Source organism: Bombus huntii, chromosome 14 (genome assembly GCF_024542735.1).
Source record: "Bombus huntii isolate Logan2020A chromosome 14, iyBomHunt1.1, whole genome shotgun sequence".
In the NCBI taxonomy this organism is placed as follows: Eukaryota; Metazoa; Arthropoda; class Insecta; order Hymenoptera; family Apidae; genus Bombus; species Bombus huntii.
This window is the reverse complement of record NC_066251.1, coordinates 9,231,321-9,251,802: the sequence shown is the minus strand read 5'-3', so window position 1 is coordinate 9,251,802 and position 20,482 is coordinate 9,231,321. Positions and strand designations below refer to the sequence as shown.

Below are 20,482 nucleotides of genomic sequence, written 5' to 3'. Positions count from 1 at the left end.
AATACAAACAATAGACCCTTAGTCCTTACGTTACGGATACAGCTTAGCTCACGGCCCCGGCGTTCAACTTTGCAACAGTTTGTCGACCTTTCGCAGCTCGCGCACTACGCTTTGCAGGATTATCAAACGTAAAAATGCTGGGGATTGCGGGATCGCGGTTCAAAGCGTATAAACTCGTCGCGACATTTTTTCCGTCATTCGAGTTTTTTTTTACCTACAAAGGCAGCTTATGCTTCGCGAGATTAACTAAATTGATGCTAGACGTACGACGTTAATCTACTTTTCAAAATAACCAAAATACCCTGACATTAGAGTCGTTTTATTTTATTATCGTATCTTCTTTTCTATGGCGTTGGACGTATGTAATTGAAAACATCCTTTTTCCGGAAGTACTGCCATCTTTAATTGAGATGAAACGTCGTGAAATAGGATGAACGAAAAGGATCGTTGGAAAATCTGACTATATCTTTATCACGATATCGAAATCGAGAATTTGTAAACGTAAAAAAGCTAGTATATTTGCAATGGTGCGGCCACGAGTGCGCAATGCTTAATTTACGACTTTAATTAACCATAGTATCCCTTGATGCAATCGCTGCGGACGTTTCCCTAGAGAGCCACGAAGAGCACATCAACTAGAAACGCGTAAAAAATTCTTCTCTACAAAATTGAACGCGTTTTACGTGAAAAATAAATGAGAAGTAAGGTCTCACTCGCAAAGCAAGAATTACTCGTTACGATATTGTCGTAGAGATACAGCGCGATATTCCTGAGAAGCTGCAGACAAGAATTCTCAAATGTAAAGCAGTTTGCTCGGCAGATTGCAAAATTAATACAAAGGAAACGAATGAGAGAGCTTCGCCTGTTCTTTTTTCTTATTTCCGCGTTCACGAAACGTCGCGTCTCGAACAGGTTGAGACGATAAATCGAAATCTTGATTAATTGACAGATGAATCGCCTGAAACCGAAATAGGATATCGTTAACGCTTTCTCCTTTGCTGTATTCGCTCCTAATCGTTGGACCAACGATTCGTATTCCCGGCATATCAAGGAATCCTAGAAATTCCGAAGAAAAATATTCGAACCGGAACGCAAGAGAAACAGGTCTCATATCCAATACGGGAAAAATACAACCGTTAGAGGAGGCGGCGGAGGCGGGAGTGAAAGGAAAGGGAAAGAAATTACGCGAACGAAATTCCAGGAAGGAATGCGGATATACCGAAGCACACACAGAAAAGCACGCGTGATTCTGACTTGACGGAGGAAGAGTGGCTGCCAAGCACAGCCACTTTAAATGCAGATGCACCTTGCACACGTTGGAGACATCTTCTACTCCACAATCACCTTTACTCACTCCAACCCTCTCTACCCACTCCTCGCGTTCCCCCATCCGCCACCCATCGAACACCCAAGTTTATGGTTCTCCGATGCTCTTCTTTTAAGTACCAATAACTGTCCGGTCCTCTGAAGTATCGGAAGCATTCAGCGTACAGCTTGCACTTCTATATACATGTAAAGCAATCGATAGTGTGTACATACCATTTTCGATATCTCAAGAGCGCTTAAGTAAACGGTGTATCTCTTCCAACGAGATGTTCGTCCCTCCTGATCGACTCTTGCTCTTTTCTTACTCTTTCGCTCTCTCTCTCTCTCTCTCTCTCTCTCAGATTCTCTCTCTCTCTCCCTCTCCTTCTTTTTCGGCGACTACCGGTGTCGCTTACAAATGTACTTTTGCACGCGATTCGCCAACAAAATTTCAACGTTATCTACTCGCTGGCAAACCTGCACGAAAATTCGAGTCGGGAGAATCGTAAAAAGGCTATTACGTACGTATATTCTGTTGCGTTCTGTTGTTTCGAGCTTCTTGTTAATGCGCCCGAAAATACGCGCCAGTGTAATCAGAAACGTTCGAATTAGATTTCCACGAAACACACGGTACGAATGTGCCGTGGGTTAATTTACGAAGAGTCTGGCGTTCGTCATGCGTCCATTTTTTTAGAAGAAATACAAGGAAAATGATAGCAGAGGGGAAAAGTCGTATAAAATTTTGGAATGCGATATCAGTGATCGGTAGACGACTTTTTTAAACAATTTTGAATTATATTAGGAAGGAGAAGAAATTTGTATCCTTGAGAATATTCATAACCGCACAATACGTTTCGCGAAGAAAATTCGAAGAACCGTGAAATCATGTATTATTGTACCTATGACTAAACCGACCAACACACGTATCCCGCATACATCGATTCACGCTTATTTTTAACGTGAAATGTGCGTACGATGAAATAACTGAGGTGACTGCCTTGTGCATAAATCGTAGGCGATTAAAAGATAACAATCGAGAAAGAGAATAAGATTTCGACGGAGATTTACACGCAAATATAAATTGATTAAACTCTTTTCTTCCTTTCTTTTTACGAAACATTCTGTAATTATAAAAATTGCTATTCTCTCATCCTATCGTTTCTAGGTTACAAATTGTTCTTGTTATCGTCATTTTACGCTTCCGGTTGACCATAATTTCTTTCCACGTCGTCTTTTCGTCTATTTCTTTCTCTCGATGTTGTAGATAATTTTGCACGTCATCTGTCATCGTAAATGTCGTTCTTGTCGGTGATTCAACGGCCACTACAAGACTACCTTGACACTGATTTATTATCGAGCATAGTTTGAGTAACATCAAAATACAGGCTTTTCGCGGGAATAGATTTCCAACGTTTCCTAAATTTCCCATCGAAAAAAAACCAGTTTATTATGTTTTCTACCCTCGCGTTTTACACTCGCGATTCCACATGCACTAATTTATTACCTAATACAACCACCAGCCTTTCCTATGTAATTACGAAAATACCACCTGTATATTTAACTTACTAAAATGCCTAAAGAACTTTACGAAATTGTTTATTACTGTTTCCTTTGGATACATCACTGTTTCTGGTATGCCTGTACGTCCTTTCCAAGCTGTAATTGCCAGAGATGTTTATTAAACAAAGGAAAATCTCACGGAAAGTTTGTAAATTGATATCACTTGATAGCTCGTAATATTTTCGAGGCGTTCCTAACCTGATTATTATTCGCTATATGCAGATTCGGGGCTGCACGATGCTAAATTGGATTTCAAAGGGGTCATTCGGACAGATAATTTGTACATGGTGCTATGAATTTAATAATTTCCCCTGTAACACACAGAATATAACAGAAATTATAGATTTTCCGGAATTAAATATACAATTGGAAATTTTGGAAAAATGTTTTGCTACATCTGCCTTATTAGAAAACTATTTTAATTGAATACTTACAGAATGGAAAAGGCTGATGATACAGCCTGATAGCAGAGTAATATAAACGATAGGATACAAATCTAGGACACTGGACACGTTTAGTAATACAAGAAGATTCAGAAACAAGCTATATATATACGTATCCCTGACAGATTTTCAAAATCATCTTTCTCGAAAACGAGGACCTATTATTTCCGTTTTACTTTACTCGGAAAAATCGTGTCTGGTCCGATAGCTAAATACTACTCACTTTGCAACATATCCCATTTTAAGTTTCCCTTAATTCGAACAAATTTATTTAGACGAGATATAAAGGACACGGAGCAAGAAACATATCGATATTGATACTGGCGTTTAAATAGCGTCGTATTCGAACGTTTAACCTCATTTTACGGACACCTGAAAGCTATCGACTGTCCGTGCTTCGGACTGTACACTGATTATATCGTTCCTATTAATTATTTGTTAATATTTTAACTATTCAAAGAACGTTTAACCATACTACTTCGGCGAATATATAAACACCGAAACTTCCGATTTAATTAAGGACACAGTGAAATGAAATTCTGAGGCGTGCATATTATGGGATTCCACTCGTTATACCGTTAAACGCGCATAATTGGAAATAGATATTTAACTTAGCCAGTATAAAATATCGCGCGTATTCATCGACGAGGATAAGCATTGTTACGAACAAATTTTTACTGTGTCTATCCTTTAAATTACGCTTGAAATCTCTCTATTCAGCGAATTTGTTTTTCGGAGCCGTTTAAAAAAAAAATTGCTGATCGTACTGACCATGCGGAAGAACGAGCTCTGCCTAAATATATAAATCAATGAAAATATTATGAAATATGCTTCCTTCCTGACGATAAAACGAATCATCGGTGCTGTAAATACGTATAACGTATATTTGCTCGCGCGTGGAAACATTTCTATGGAAAAAATGACTCGAGTTTGAACGGAATCGTGGTGCAACATTTCCCTGCCGTCGCATGTGTATACATGTGCGTGTCTGTAGTAATAATAGCAGTAGGTAATAGTAACGCAAAACGCAAAGATATCTGTACAATTTCTGCGGTGGTTCAATTATAAAACTACGGTCATTATCGCGGTGTTAAATGTTAAATGCATATAACTGTAAGACGAGTGTTTAACTTTATAAGCACTAAATGCTGAAACAGCACTATATCCGGCGTTATTCGAAAGGCGTTGCAACGAAGCGTTCGTATACTTAAGAACGGGAGTTTCTCGAAAGAGGAAAGTTCGGTTACGTTCGAATTAAAGCGAATTCTCGGATTTTCTTGCGTGTATGAACAATGAACTGGGACCAAACGCTGGAATGATAAGGCAATCTCGTCGGCCGATCGATCGAAAATTAAGTGGAAGTGTAGTAACTTTCGCAACGCAACATACTTTATATTTACCGAGAAGTAAATTAAAAAACTTTCCACGCCGTCTGTTTTAATAATCATACGAAACAAGACAGGCCAATGGGATTTCTCCCCTGCTCGAACAATTATCACGCGCAACAAGATTTTTCTCCGTGCTTTCTAAAGATTTTCGTATTGCCAGCCTTTATTATCGTTTCTTCAAACGTAATTTCGCTACGTAAATTCGAATAGCAAAAATCTATACGGTTCAATTAGAACAACTCCGCCAACAATAAACGAACAATGTACCTTAGTTTCAATGGAAGGTAAGATCCCTACTTTACTACGGAAAGTAACTTGGTATCCCCAAGTTGGATTTTGTTCGGAAACGGAACCGATATCAAATCGAAGTTTGGACCAATAACAAACGTCTGTTCTCTCCCCACTGTCTGTAATTGATTTTAACTACGTATCCATCCACATGCGCCCATGTAACTCCTGCCTATCGGTTTCCGACAGAATTTCGAATCACCGATCACCGGTCCGAAACTTTTCCCTGGAAGATCACTGTCGAGATCCAAGAGACGAGCTGAGAAACTTTCATTCGAGTTTGCAAATCCTCTTTGCACCGAGATATACTCGATTCGCCCAGAGTTTTAAGAATATTATTCGTCTCCCATATACCGCAGTTGCTCGCCCACGGAGATGTACAGGGAAATTTTCGAATTGTGCCAATATCCTACGCGATTTCAATGATCGATGGAAATTTGGTATCTCGGAAAACACGAACGATATTCGAATTTGCCAATAATCAGAGATCAAGCTTGCTAGTTTGTTCCGTAGCTGCGCTTATTAAATTTAACTATTCGCTTTCAGAACACTGAGTTCGAGCATAATACGATCATAGTTTTTCATAACCGTGACTGAGTATTATAGTGCAAAGGTTTAATTAGAGTCTCCTTTAAGAACATTAGCAGTCGACCAAATACTTTCAACATGTTTTAACCTGTTCCAGTTAATCCTATCGCGAATCCAATAACACACATAGCGTATTGATCTGATGATAACCGATATAACATTGACCGACATAATAATATATAATACAATACTGTTTATCACCGAGATAAGCTGCATACGATGTTTCTAATTAAAATACCATCAAATAATGGTATTACGATAATTACATGACCGTTAATTGGAATATACAAATCCCAGTTTTATCAATTTCGTTTCCCTAAACTCCCTGCAACAAACGTCTAATTTCGGATATTTATTAAATCAATAATACAACCACGGGTTTCGTCCAATCATCGGAAATACAATCGAACGTAATAAAAAGTAATTATGGGACCGGGCTAGGTTTGTTCTGAATACGGCAGGAAAAACGAGCAGAAGCAAATCTGGCTGTACAACGATGGAGCCAAGATGGAACAAAACGGGCATAATTCCAATTAGCATCAAGAAGCTAGATGTGTTTTTGAAACACGCGGAATTGCAGAATGCGAACGAACAAGGGAGAACTTGCAATTACACACTTTTAATGGAGGAAACTTTTTAAGAGAGACATCTCGTTAAAACGAAATACCGTGGCACCCGTGCACCGCCAAGAAACTAATGCGACTCCCCAAAAGAAACCTAAAGTAAACCTAATGCGAAACGCGCTTCCAGACACTCATAAATATTAGCTCGTCCCATAAGTAACGCGGCTCTTCTTTCATATGTTTATTTGGTGAAAATAAATGAATGTTACAGATACGTAATACCTACAATTATCCGTTATTCTTTTATCAAATGCTCATAAACTTATTTCTATACGTCTATTTTTATACAATAGATCTATCTCGGATATCCGAATAGGATGAGAGTAAGAAACACGATGAATCTACTAAATTTCGCTTATTTCAAACGATACCTGTGAAACTCGATAAGTTACGAATTCGTACACGATTTATCCCACTAACGATGATACTTGCTAATACAGACATGGAGATAGTCGGATTTCACTTTGGAACTTTCTCATAATTTTCCGACAACTGTATAAACAGCGGAAATCTTCGGTGTGTCGTTAGCTGACTTAAGGCCGTATCTCGAGATATATTTTCCGCGCTAAATAATCGTTCGGTACTTCCTAGGATTTGTCGAAAAGTCTGATTTATCTTCTTCGAGCGCCGCGATAACGTTTTGTTTGATTTAACGACGGCGACGTGGAATTTTATAGAAAGATCGTGTACGGATCGATAAAAATGCTTCTAGAGGAAAAAGCATTTATAGCGGCCAGCATTGTATCAACGAATAAACGATGCCAACTTTGCTTCGCACTGTTTGCCTTGCTCATTATTTCAATACAGTGTATTTACGGTAAATAACAACAACGATAATTTAATGTGTCATATAAAATGATATTGTAATATAAAATAAATTTGTATATAATATTGAAAATTTGATAAACATAATTCAATCTTGTTGCGTGCCGCAATGAATCGTTATAAGAGGACATTAAAACGAGTGAAACGTTCCATTTGATAAAATCAATGCCACATGATAAACAATACAATTGATCGTAAGATACGTAGATACATCGTTATCAATCCATTTGTGAACCGTACTTTGTTAGAAATCAGTAACGTAACACAATAGGGAACAAAATTTCGAAAACTAAAATATGATTGTTTCATTGTTATCTTCCTCTTCCTTTCTTTCGCCATTCATTCTTTGACAGAAACATAAAATCTCTTTTACGATTCAAATTTAGTAGCTACGCTATGTCATGAAACTGAGAATTCGACTGTCTGCTTATACATAGGTTATATCACTGCTCGTGTCACTGATATTCTAGAGCAAGACACGCTTCAAAGTGAATCAAATTTATAGCACGATAAGCGAATAGGTCGTCGAAAAGGCGAATGTCACATTCTGGTGTCGAACTGTAGCAAGAATCGAAGTGTAAAATATGCAGACTTCGCTGCCGGTTTAGTACGTATTTTCATGCCGAACGAGCATAGAAAGATGTTCGACCTACTTATACCATTCTGTGCGGTCAGTTTTCTATGAAACGATTGCTCTATTTTAATTACGTTTATAACAATTGTTAATTATTGAAATCTAACGCGAACATATATACATATAATAGTTTGCTAAGAGAAGATCTCACTTTTTAACAATTACTCCACAGATAAACGATTGTTTTTCATTCGTCCTTTTCTACGCGTGTTTCGAATGGTAACATGTTATTTTGATAAATATGGATATGAATCTCGATCGAGATAGACTGTAATATTTTACGGAAGATGAAGAGATATCCACCTCGCGTTTTCGAAATTTATAGCCTGTGATCGAATAACAGTACAATGTAAAAATGCAATTTCTCAAACTGCCAAGGAAAAAAAACAATAAGAGATGATAGACTAGGTCGAATATTAATAACGGCATGAGTGAGAATTGTCAAACATAGTGCATTTTGTTTAATGTAATAATTCGAAATAACAACACCTTATTTCCTTGCTGGATTTTACTTAATTCGCTGCTCATAATTCATTAATAACGTATCGATTTCAAGTCAATCAATGCTATTAAACCTATCTCGAAAATGATTAAACAACCAAAGTTAGTTATTACCGGTTCGGAACTTGTTATGCAAGTGCTAGTTACGTATTACAACAGGGTAATGTTATTAGCACGTAACTACAGTAACGTGGTTATTTTACTCGCAAGTCCAGTAATAGTAATTCTTCATAAATCTGACAGATTTCGGTCGTGCTAGCCTTTTTACGCTGATTTCCATTAAAACAACAAGCTTTCGAAAATCATCTTCTTTATAAGAAAATGAGGAATAAACTACTAGAATCTACGATGCTGGAACGATAAAGAGAACTGAACAATTCCTTCGTACATAAAAAAAGGAAAAAGAGAAGAAAAAGAATGAACACCGTCTAACAGTCTCCATGGAAATTCTCTGCTTACGATTTAGTAAAATTCTTAGGGAGACAAATTTCGAATACAAGCGAAAGATTCTTCACCAACTCCGTCCCATTCGCATTCTCCACGATCGACTAAATAGATTTAAATACTTTCGAAGTTGTCGCGAATGCGAGAAGCTAATCGACCGTGAAAATTAAGTATTCCTCTCTATAATAGAAAACGGTTCACGAATAGGAGAAGCAAGAGAACATCCGCCTGACATTCCCGTTGGCTAGAAATGTGTCTACGACGTGCAATGGCCATGGTACAACATACCGTACCGGCTGCGGTCATTTTGAGTACGCTGGGTTACCCAGGAATGTTAATAGAAAATACTCGGTGTCTCCAGACTTTAATTATGAGCAACGAACGAATATCGTGGCCCGAAGAAGCCTACGATAAGTGTCTACGATCTGCTCTTCTTCAATCTTTTTCAAAAACTCATCGAAACCTTCGAAAGACACGATACAGGAGGAAGCCGAGAAAAATATCGGCCACTTCAAATTACCTATAAAAGAGACGGAAATAAATAGCGAAGACAGGGTTGGTTTCTTTAAACTTGTTCGTAAAACTTGCCCGATACTTGTAATTGAACTTGGCTGTCAGAAAGTCGTAACGTTTAAACTGGCGATTAAAATGCATCGCGTAAAATCGAGTAGACTCTGTGTAATATCGCCTGGCCGTTTCAGTGACGAGCTTGCAGCCCACGCAATCCTGCTATCACTCTGGCACGGATTTGATGAACAGTACGCGGTGCTTAAATAACTGATGATACAGTTAAGGAAAAGGAATGGAGATAAATGTTACCGCAGCTTGGCGGGATTTGAACGAGGTAGTTAAGATTAGAAGGGGGCGATGTTTGCGGCTGTTCGAGTTAGAACACTGAGAAATGATCCCTGCTTCCCAGTTTTTGCGCTGATTTAGAATTGGAAATATAGCACTCAATAAATAACGGTAATAACCCAATTGAAAATTACGAACGATATTTCTCTGATATTTCAGAAGATTATCTCTTTGGCGATTGAAAAGAAATGTAATAATAATAATATTCTACTTAATAATTAGAAATGTAAAGTCAGTATAATTCGTCTTTTACGCGAATCGATATTCTACTGATATTATGGAAATTCAATGGAACGACTAGACGCGTCAATCTGTAACCATTTCCTATCTTTTTTATTCATTCACGTTTCCCGATATAACATATGAATGATTAAACCGATATATTCAGCCTTCTCTCTTTTCTTCTGTGTGCGTGTACATATGTGTATGCAGTTTTCCGCGTAATGGAAACGAATCTTCTACATCGTTCGCTACAATAAGTTTGCATTTAAGCGTTCTCATGCGACAAAGTCACTGTACAAATTTTGCCAAGAGGATAAAATGTAGAACAGTTCGATACATAGAGAAGTCCGCGTAATCTTTAAATGTAATCGGTACATACAGCGAGATGGAAACTTCGCGATCTGTACCAATACGTAGATTAACGACACAATACCGTAATTTTTTTTTAGTATTTGTGTTAGCTCTACGTGAAGTAACATGTTTTGTCCAATTGGAACGTTTATCGTACTGATGGACTGCCGAGGTCATCGTTTAAAGGACACGTAAATAAATTACATAATAATAATGACACTTCGTAATTACTCGAATAACTTTTTGTTTTCAAAAGTTGCATGTTATTTTTTGGTTACACTGACGGTTTGGAAGGATGCGCGTTCTATCTCGGCCTCAGAGGAGTCATTAATAACGGCGCTTAACAATTCCGATCATCGGTGCTTGTAATAATCTTGTTTCCGTTTAATGCTGCGTCAAAACGATCATCATAAGGGGATTAAAATTTTACGTGCTCATAATTCACATTCGCCTGGAAATTTATTGCTTCGCAGTTGAAAATCTTCGATGTCCAATTAAATGAACGATATATGAAAGGCTACTTTTCAGTTAATCCATCATCATCGCCTCAACCAGTTAAAAATTAATGCAATCCGAATACCAAGCACAATTAGGATGATGTAGAATCGTATTAACAAACAAGGCCTTACAATTTACGTTCAAACGCAATTGGGAATGTCACACTAAGAACAGAAAATCATAAATATAAACGTCTAAAAACAAACGCTCGAAACCTATAATACATTGCAGCGAGGTTCTATAGCAATTCATTTTATTTATTTACTTACGGGTATATACACCGTAGTATGCAATTTAAATGATACAGGTTCGGTAATACAAAACTCGTGTAATTGCTCGAATATCTCGATTTATAAAGAAATAACTTCGTAGCTTCAGAAATCTTCCCCCTCTTAAGTTAAACACGAGAGTTACTACGATCATATGTCATCGGCAAATGATAGTTATGACCCCTAGGGAACGCAGAATGATATCGGGCGCAATATCATTTTGATTCCTTCAATCACTGACGAAACACACAAGTTGCCGGTCACTGCAATTTCCCTACGTTTTTCCTTTTTCTTTTTTTTTCTCTTTTTTCTTCTTCGTATTGACCTATCTCACACCGGAATTTTCCTCGATTATCCTCGACTTTTGCCCACCGTTGTGTTATGCGGGATATGTCGGTAATGTCGCTCGTAACTTGGAAATGGTAAGAGGGCTCCAGAGCCCTATTTTTCGTGGTGCCAGGAACTCCGTTGGGTTTTGGGATCATTCTCTCTTTCTCTTCCCCAATCTCTCTTTATCCTCATCTCCTACTTCTCTATTTCTCTGTCTCTGCCCCTCCTCGCTCCTCAGGTTTTCTATATTTTCTTCCATCTTTATTTCTTTGCGTATACGCTTCTCCCGTGCCTCATTCACTCCGCTTCACTATGTTTATTTCTTTCCCGTTTTTAGCCTTCTCCCCACCCTTATTCCCTCTTTACGCATTCCTATTACCTACGTTTGCATATATTTCCTCGCACCCAATATACATACGCTGCTCTATTTGCTCTTGGTACTTTTAATTATCGTTGCGATTGCGAGATGTTTTCGGACCAATCTAAAAAAAACAAACTTCACCTCCATATCTAAATGTAGTAATAAGCCGTTGATCTCCGATAAAGTTGTCCATACATCAGCAGGCGAATACGCGTTCTGCGTACAAATGCACACGCATAATTTCGTCGTACACGGAAACACGCAGGTGGCTATATAAATATTTAACGCTGAACATGTATTTTGTTACTATTTTTTTTTCTTTTTTTTTTTTTGCGATATTACAGGAACGGCACGGGCGACACACGAAATAGCAGCAATGACACATCATTATTCGCAGTGAAACGAAATTATGTAGGAATAGCAGATATTTGCATTGCGCGGCAGCATTCGCATACAAAGCAATACAATGGATCATTTCAATCCAAACGTATCGCTTTTTGCAGCCGTGGGCGTCGAAACGAGAAACACCATTTGGCAATTTTGCTGCCGAGCTAGTCCTGAAAGATGACTACGTCCCGTGCTGCTTTCAGGTTTATCCAAGCACAAGCTTTCACGAAAGCTTTTTTCAAAGTAAACCATACTAACACGTTGGATTTCAGAGCGTAAGGGCCCACACATCGAAAAGTTGCGATACATCCATCGGACTTACAACGAAGAACAATCAGAATGATAAATTGTATAATAGCTTTTTGACGAATTAAAAAAGAAGCGAATATCCTGAATTGGTATGGTAACCCATGAAATACGTAACGGCGAGCAAAACTTCAACGTTTCTGAAATTACGTATTGCGAGTTTATAGATTCAAGCGGCGCGTGAATAACGTTTATTTGCGAACTTATTTATTCTACCTTAATAATTAATGTTTCTTTGTAATAAATTGGCCATCAGTGTATTTGATGCAAGAACGAAATATAAAATAAATAAGTCGATGATAATGGCGAAGGTTTCGTTAATTAATTTCTGTTTGATTAATGTTAATATGTCTGCCATTCTAGAAACAAGGAATAAAATATCGAAATTAATACCGTGAACGATATATGCTCTTACATGTTACTAGATAAAACTAATTAATAGCCGAAACTACAGGAAAAAGGAACAAAATGATAATTGATTAAACGGAGCTGTTTTTAAAAATCTACTAGAATAAAAATAGAGATCCGCTTGCTAACTAAATATCTATCAATCAATGTTTTCCATTAAAATGTACTGACTATGATATTCATAATTATACGTACGAAGAGAAAATCAAAGTATTTCTTTTCCTCTTTCGAGGTTATAACACGTAAAATAAAAGTTCTGCTAATGATAAAACCGATACGGCTAATGTTTCCACACGCATGTGACTAATGAGTGCCATAAAGTTGCTACACTATCGAGCAATAGTATCTAATTAGTAAATGGACGTGACCCCCGTAACAGATCTTTCATAAATCGCCTACCAATCGTGAAACGCGTTATCATGTATATCGATAGAAATGATTAATTAATTATCCGTAACACTGGACATTACAACAAGGTTGTTGTTCTATAATAGTTTTAAAAAAACACATACAGAAATGTTTGACGATTTTAAAACGATACAATAGAGCTTTTTCGTCAAACGGGAAATGTTTCAGTAGAATATTAAAAAGTACGCAGGCAAGCCGAAAAGATTTTTTTTAACAAAATAAATTGCAAACGTCAAGCTTTGTTTTTTAAGAAACATTCGTGTCGAAGATACGCAAGACTCACAAATACGATAATTAACGCGTACGTTTCTTCTTCTGTATGTTAATTAACGTTATTAATTTGGACATAAATTGCATCTAATAATACTTTACAAATTCATCGATATTGCGTGCCTAATTTATTCTCCAATATAAAAGATGTACTTCCGATTGCTCTTTTTCGAGGAAAAAAAATATATATAAAATTATAGTGACTTTCGAATAACTTTGTACAAGACATATTTTCAATGGATATATTTTATCGAATGTAACAATAGTTATCGATGTTTTGAACGCAATATCTCAAACAATCGAGATCAAAACGGGAAGCACTTCTCGTTACTGCGTAAACACGCTTTGTGTATAGAATTTACTGCATCGATTGCTTTCATTCGACAGCCGTGTCAACTTTGAAATACTAATACTTACTCCCATCCATAAATGATTTGACCGAAGCAATTGTTCAGCCATTCTGAATAAATCTAATTTGCGGAAGAAAAATTTCATTTGAGGCAATGTCGGTCGACCCGGATAGATAAAAATGATTACTTTCAAATTGCAATAAATGTTCTTTGCTATATAACGAGACAATGCTATGCGGATGATAGGCGGAAATATCTTCTAATACGTATTCGAATATATTAGGTTGTCCAGAAAGTGTCTTTCTTTCACAAACATGTTTTTTACAACAATGCACCTTCATACAAACGTGAAACCAAGTCTGTGAAATGTCGCGATGTTTATCTCAACAGAACAAAATAGATCGTACGTAATTCGACAAAATAATATAAAACAAAAAATGTTGCGCGTCTATTATTTCCTCATAAAACGAAAGAAACTTTTCGGACAATCTAGTAGAATGCAGTAACGATCTGAAAAATTTAGGGCAAATACACTCCGAGCACAGAGAAATACGTATTCCCTTGACAAATATACACGGTGGTCTAAAGATCAGTCCGCACGATTTCTCAGGCATTTGCGATAGCCGGGCAAAAAAGTGTCTCGAACAAAAGTTTATCAGCTTTCAATCGAACACGAATAGCAATATTATGAATTTGATAGAAAGTTTTACTTCGATCAGAAGTTAAAGTTACCTTTATTATTTTAAATGGAACAATGCATTTTTTTATATTCCATTCGATGCATTTTTTTAATTCTCTATAAAAAAGCATTGAGGTACTTGGATCGGATAATGATTAATTAAAAAAATATTTCAACTTTAATATTGTAAAACTTATTATATGAAAGAGAAGAAAAAATACCACGGAACTTCTTTGTTTTTATGTTTTCCTTGTTTTTCATGCGATAAGTTTCACAACATTAAAGTTAAAATATCTTTTAAACTAACCACTTTTGTTTAATACTATTTTGTAGGCAATTAAAAAATGTACCGTTCCGTTACAAAAAATAGAGACGACCTTAACTTTTCGTCGAAATAAAACTTTTTTCGAAATTCATAATATTGCAATTTACAATCGATTGGAAACTGATCAATTTTTATTCGAAACATTCCTTTGCCTGGCTATCGGAAGCGCCTGAAAAATCGTGATGGCTAATGTTTAGGCCACCCTGTATGTTTTCTTTCAATCCGATACGTCAATTGATTCCAGAGAAAACAAGACTTCAAAGAATCGCGTCTATGCAACGTACACGAGGTGCTGAGCGATCACGAAATTTTTTAGAAATGCTACGATACCAATTTTATTCTTGTCAGTGTGTATATCTATGTATGTTGCATAGATTATTCAAAACAAATACCGAAATAAATATAGTACATGGAATTTAGAAATTACCGAACTTATTCTAATTAAAAGTTCTCGAATATACACTCTACACCCTCCTAATTAAACTAGCTAATGCAAATCCTTCCACGTTGCTAACAAGAATAATATTTAGCTAATTTATGAGCTATTTATTTAAGGAATTACTACAATCGATTAGTAGAAAAGATAACGACAAGTGCTTCGTTACGTTCAAACACAAGAAACATCATTTCAGACAGTATGTTACCACCTTTCGATCGTAATTTTCACTTCGATAAACACCATCGAAGCTTAAATTGATTGCAGAAGTATGTATTCGATTCCTTATCCGATTACTCGAAAAGGTGTTAACATTTTCATCCAGCACGCAGTGACATGAATGTTTTTTTATTAACTTACATTTTTCTCGGACGAACAGGATATCGAAGATCGAAAGAGAAGTCCGTAGGCTTGCCAGCTTGCACTTTTCGTCGCTCGTTTCGGCTCACTTTCACACTAACATATGTACTACGTCGCCCGTCACTTTTCTCTACGCGCTCCAGCTACGTGCCCAACCATGCTCCAGCGTCTACAGCCGAATGAAACAGAAAATGTCGACTGTTTACAATCCAACACGTTTCATGTCGACAAGCTCGATTCCTCAAATACTACGTGCGCGATATTTAGAAACCGAGCTGCTTTGTTTACAAACGCGCTCCCTTATATAAAAGCTACACGTAATTTTTTTTTTTATTTTTTGCCCTCTACGTTACTGCATAATGTGCTTGCAATGCATTCGAGTCGTTCACACATAGCCGAACAAGCTTTCATTCTTTTGAATTTCTTTACTGCGAATTTTTACATTCATCGAAGAAAGTTTCAAACATTCGACGCAATGAATGATCGCATAACGTAACACAGGAGGTGGTAAGCATCACGGAATTTTTCAATTTGCCTATGAATGATTATTTAATTAATTATGCTTTGATGTTACATGTATAAATCAGTGATTAAGGAGATAAATTATCTATTAGGGTAATATGCATTGAACGCGTTGAAAACCAATTCAGTCTGTTGGGCGTTAGTGCAATAGTATCTACTATATTTCACGCAACGGGGCTCGTATACATTCCTCTCCTTGAAGGGAATATATGTGGAATATTTGTTATACATTAATAAGTGATTAATCTAATGTGTTTCCGCAATGGATGCATAAATTTCGAGTACTATTCAGCTTAATATATTCGCGTATGGTTATCGATATCGATGTTTTCGTTCCATTATTAAGCCAATTTAAAATAAGGGATAATCTGTACGATACGTATAATAGAAGATTTTTACACTACGTTTCGATATTTTTTTCGCATCACATTCATATATCGATCGAATGAAAAAAATGTTAAGTATTGACAACGGTATCTATTTCGGTTCAATGTTTCTCCAGCAATTTTTTTAGCTATTCGTAACATTCCCTCGTTTACCATACCGAAGGTTCTCTCTCGTCTTCTTCCTGATCGTATCCTTTATTAATAATTTATATTGTTTCCCTGAATTTATAAACGATTAAGACGTTGTCGATAGTATTAATAATTCATGACTCCTTGTTACTGCAATAAGTAACTTCGTCACGGAATTACGTCTAACAATTAGAATCAAGCAGTCTCATAAAAAATTGATAAGGAGATGTAAGAGATAAGAAAATAAAAGTAGTAGGACGGCCTCCTGAAAGCCTGGCACTGCTGTAATCCTGAACAGGCTACAAAACTCCTTTGCTTTTCCCGATAACTTGTAAGTTATGATTGAGGGTAGAAACCCTCTTCGTTATGAACTTACAAGGTAGATATCATTTAGAAACTTTCTCACCTCCTGTCTATTTAGAGTCTGCACTCTGTTGCAGGAAGGAATTCAAACCAAGCGAACCAATCTCCATAAAACTTCGCGCGCGTTTATAAAACCGTAACGAAGCCACTCTTGTTACTCGGATTTATTTGCAAACATCTACTAAAATTATAATGTGTATAGACGCAGTGGGTGAAATCGATGGTACAACCGGGAGATAAAGAAAGGAAACGAATATTTAGAGTAACATTTTCTCATACGAGGCCTAATTTCCGCGAAATTCGACTTTAAATATTTGCTTGGCACGTATTCGCTTAATTACGACTTAGACCTCAATTTTGCTCGATAGCTATAACTTTATCGAAATATATCGTTGATCACCCTCTAATTTTACCACCAACTACAGAACACCCTCTATGCATATGAAATAAAGCAACAGACGAGAAAAATTAATCAAACTAATTGCTAAATTTTTATGCAAAGATACTTTGAGGTAATATCATTAATTTCAACATCTTCATTTTTCCTTTCCATGAACTGTCCTTCAAATACTTGGACAGTTATTGCAAAAGAGAAACCATCGTATGACGAAGCGAAAAAAGATTAAATTACTACAAAAGTGTGGCAGACAAGTTTCACCAGCGTGCACTCTTCATACTTTTAAAATATTTTATCGGTTGCAGCTTCATTTCGAAATACTCCGACTCATCGAAAATTAAAAAGGAAAAGATTGCACCGCACAGAAGCAACGAGGAAATGAAACGTTTGAATGCACAGGTCGGGTGAAGGAAGGAACAAACACAACGATAAAGAAACGTGAAATAATAATTTTTCATTGACACAAAGAAACTAAACGACCATATGTTACGCTTATTCGTAATTATTTTCCCCATTGATCTTTTTATTTGCTATATCGTAGCCACGATTTTATATTTACGTCAAGGAGATCTTTCCATGTAACGAACTCTTCGATCTTCCGCTCGGATTTTCCGTTTCATTAATCAGCTTATCAATACATTCGATATTTCCCAGCACTACGTATCGCGAGTTATATTATATATGAATAAAATTTATTCACTATCCACTTTTGCTATCTTCGTTTCTAGTATCCTCATATTTATGAAAACTATCCTGCTCCTCGTCGCGATACGAATTTCTAAACATCCCATCCACAAAAATCACAGATAATGTACCTTTTATATAGCGCATGCTGCGAGAAAATTTCGACGATTTATTATTCTAGAACAACGCGTTGTTATCATGATAACAGACACGGACAATGGATCGTGGTGCATTTTTATGAACCCCTTTCTTTCTTTCACAGGAACCGTGTTAAGTATCAACAACGCGCCACCCGGTTGCTAAACATATTCAAGAGCGACGAAAGAAAAAACGGAGAATGTAAATTACGGAAAAATATTTATTACCGTTGCAGGATCAGTTAACAACATTGCGGAAGTAGCACGATCGTCACGAAAATGTACCCTGTTTGGTACGATTAATATACAGGCCGCGTACTAATTTAAATATCATTTGCACGAGACACAAGTGCTTGCGGTGATTAGCATCCAAAGAATTTAATTACAATTGTTTGAATCCAGTAGCATACCGCGTGCCTGTGTGAAAATTAATCCAACACTAGTTATTCTCCTGTAACGATCACGCATTAACTACCGCCGAGATTTTCAAGGAACGACGACGCAATTCTCGTATTTTCAACGGTAAGAGTCTATTCTTTTAATCGTGCATCGCAGCAGAGCAATATACCGATACACGGACGAACGAACAAATGGGATTGAAATATTCCGGAAATCGAAACGATTCTGGTATAACGCGAGGGCGATTAAAAAGCATTTCACATCTAAATATTTCCCACGCGAAATATATGAAAATGAGAAAAACGAAAATCCAAATCGTGAAAACAAATTCTTTAACCGCCTACACTGCACTGGCGCTGCTTTGGCGATATGCGTCAATAATGTGCAAATTGTTATTTGATTTTGTTTTCACCGATGGAGGATGAAAATTAACGTATAAATAGATTTGCATTGATAATATTCACTTCAAAATATAACATTTGGTTTCAGGCAGCTTCACTGCAAAAAATGTTACTATAATATTAGGATATAGATGTAACCAAAATTATCTTTTGTAAATGTTGTAAATATTTTAAGCCATCGTAGAAACAGGAACGGGGAATAATCAATAGCTTGAATAATTCTAGAAACAACGAAAGACTTTAGAATAAAAATCTGGATAAAATCAAGTTAAACGCTAATCCAGGTTAATGAATCGCAACGCTGAGTCGGTCACACGAGGTATGCGAATGTCTGACTTTTCAAATTACTTACCAAACGATGATTGCCGACAAATATCGAGTTGAATATCAAAGTTGACGATCCATCCAGCGGCGCGCATAGAAACTCGTTCGTGATTCAAGAGGGTGGCGAGAAATAAAAGAGAAAAATCGAAAAGAGGTCCACGAGTAGACTCGAGTTTTCTATTTTTCTCCTTCGGTTCTTTTCCTTCTCGGTTGATGTCACTCTCACCTAGTGTAGTGACAAATCAACGGCTGGCATAGATACACAGGTGCGAAAAAAGAGGTGAAACAGGGACAAAGAACGAAATACTAGCACAAGGTAACCAAGATCGAATGGCGAATCAGCGGTGTTTTACGATTGAAGCGGAGGATCCGCCAGAGGAACAACCCCCGTGAAAACACTCTTCCGTCGTATATCGATTAATTACGCTCGTGATAATTCGATCAGTGTCCTCGTGGCACTTTACGACGAATCGCGACTAATCGCGATGTTCGCGACTGTTCCGGACAGTCCTGTCTTCTGCTCGAATATATTTTTTAAAAGTACATCCAACCACCCCTCTTTGCACGAAAGTAGTTCCAAAGCAAAATTATTAGTCGCTCCTACTTTTTTAATTTTCTTTTTTCTTTTTGAATCGTGAGATCGGATCCTCCGAAAATATATTCGATATATGTTCCTATCGAATATAACTGTCGTTCAATGGTATCGAATTTGCAGACAGAATATCCTGCAAAGACTTTGGCCGTTGACGTCGGTCCCTCGTTATATGCGATATTCACGTATGAACGAAGAATCGGCGCAAGTCACAGCGATGCGAGGACGTCGCGACGACTGGCGGACGCAGACTGACTCGAACGCCGTCGTCCCTCGGTTTTCACGGCGCGCCGCGACGCTCAACGTCCCAACACCGCTCGTCGAGGGCGCTCACGGTCGTTCGTGCCGTTTCGTTTGCGTAGCTTTCCGCCCCTCGCCTTTTCTTGCGATTCTTCGACGCGCACGGTCTGTCCACCGCGACGCACGACGTCGGGATGTTCCCTTTCTCCCCTCTTTCCATCTCTCATTTCCTCTCTCTTTTTCTCTCGTTCGCTAGCACGACGCGTGCTCTCCTCTTTATGGTATTTTTCGCAGAGGGTGAAGAACGAGACGGGGGTAGAAGAACGCGAAACAAGGGTAGGAAAATGAACAAAGACGAATGCAACAGTTGTGAATCTCCTGGCATACTACATAACCGGCAACATCCTAAGAAAAGTTCCTTTTTTATGCTCGACTTCGTCGTCAATTGCTACTTCAACGTTGCGTCGCAGGGTAAAAAAAAAAAAAAGAAAAAA

At 37.4% G+C, this 20,482-nt stretch overlaps 1 protein-coding gene across 5 annotated transcripts in view; it reads right to left on the bottom strand.

The window, feature by feature from the left end:
* Positions 1-20,033, bottom strand: part of LOC126873204 (uncharacterized) — a 246,174-nt gene extending 226,141 nt beyond the window's left edge. For 3 of the 5 annotated variants that reach the window (XM_050633838.1, XM_050633837.1, XM_050633835.1), the window contains exons 1-2: positions 19,185-20,032; positions 15,415-15,583 (exon numbers count right to left, since the gene is read on the bottom strand). The gene's annotated coding sequence lies outside the window, so the exon portion shown is untranslated. Of the gene's footprint in view, positions 1-15,414; positions 15,584-19,184 lie in introns of all 5 variants that reach the window. The other 2 variants (XM_050633839.1, XM_050633836.1) reach the window with 2 other exon arrangements.
* Between the last annotated feature and the right edge of the window lie 449 nt (positions 20,034-20,482).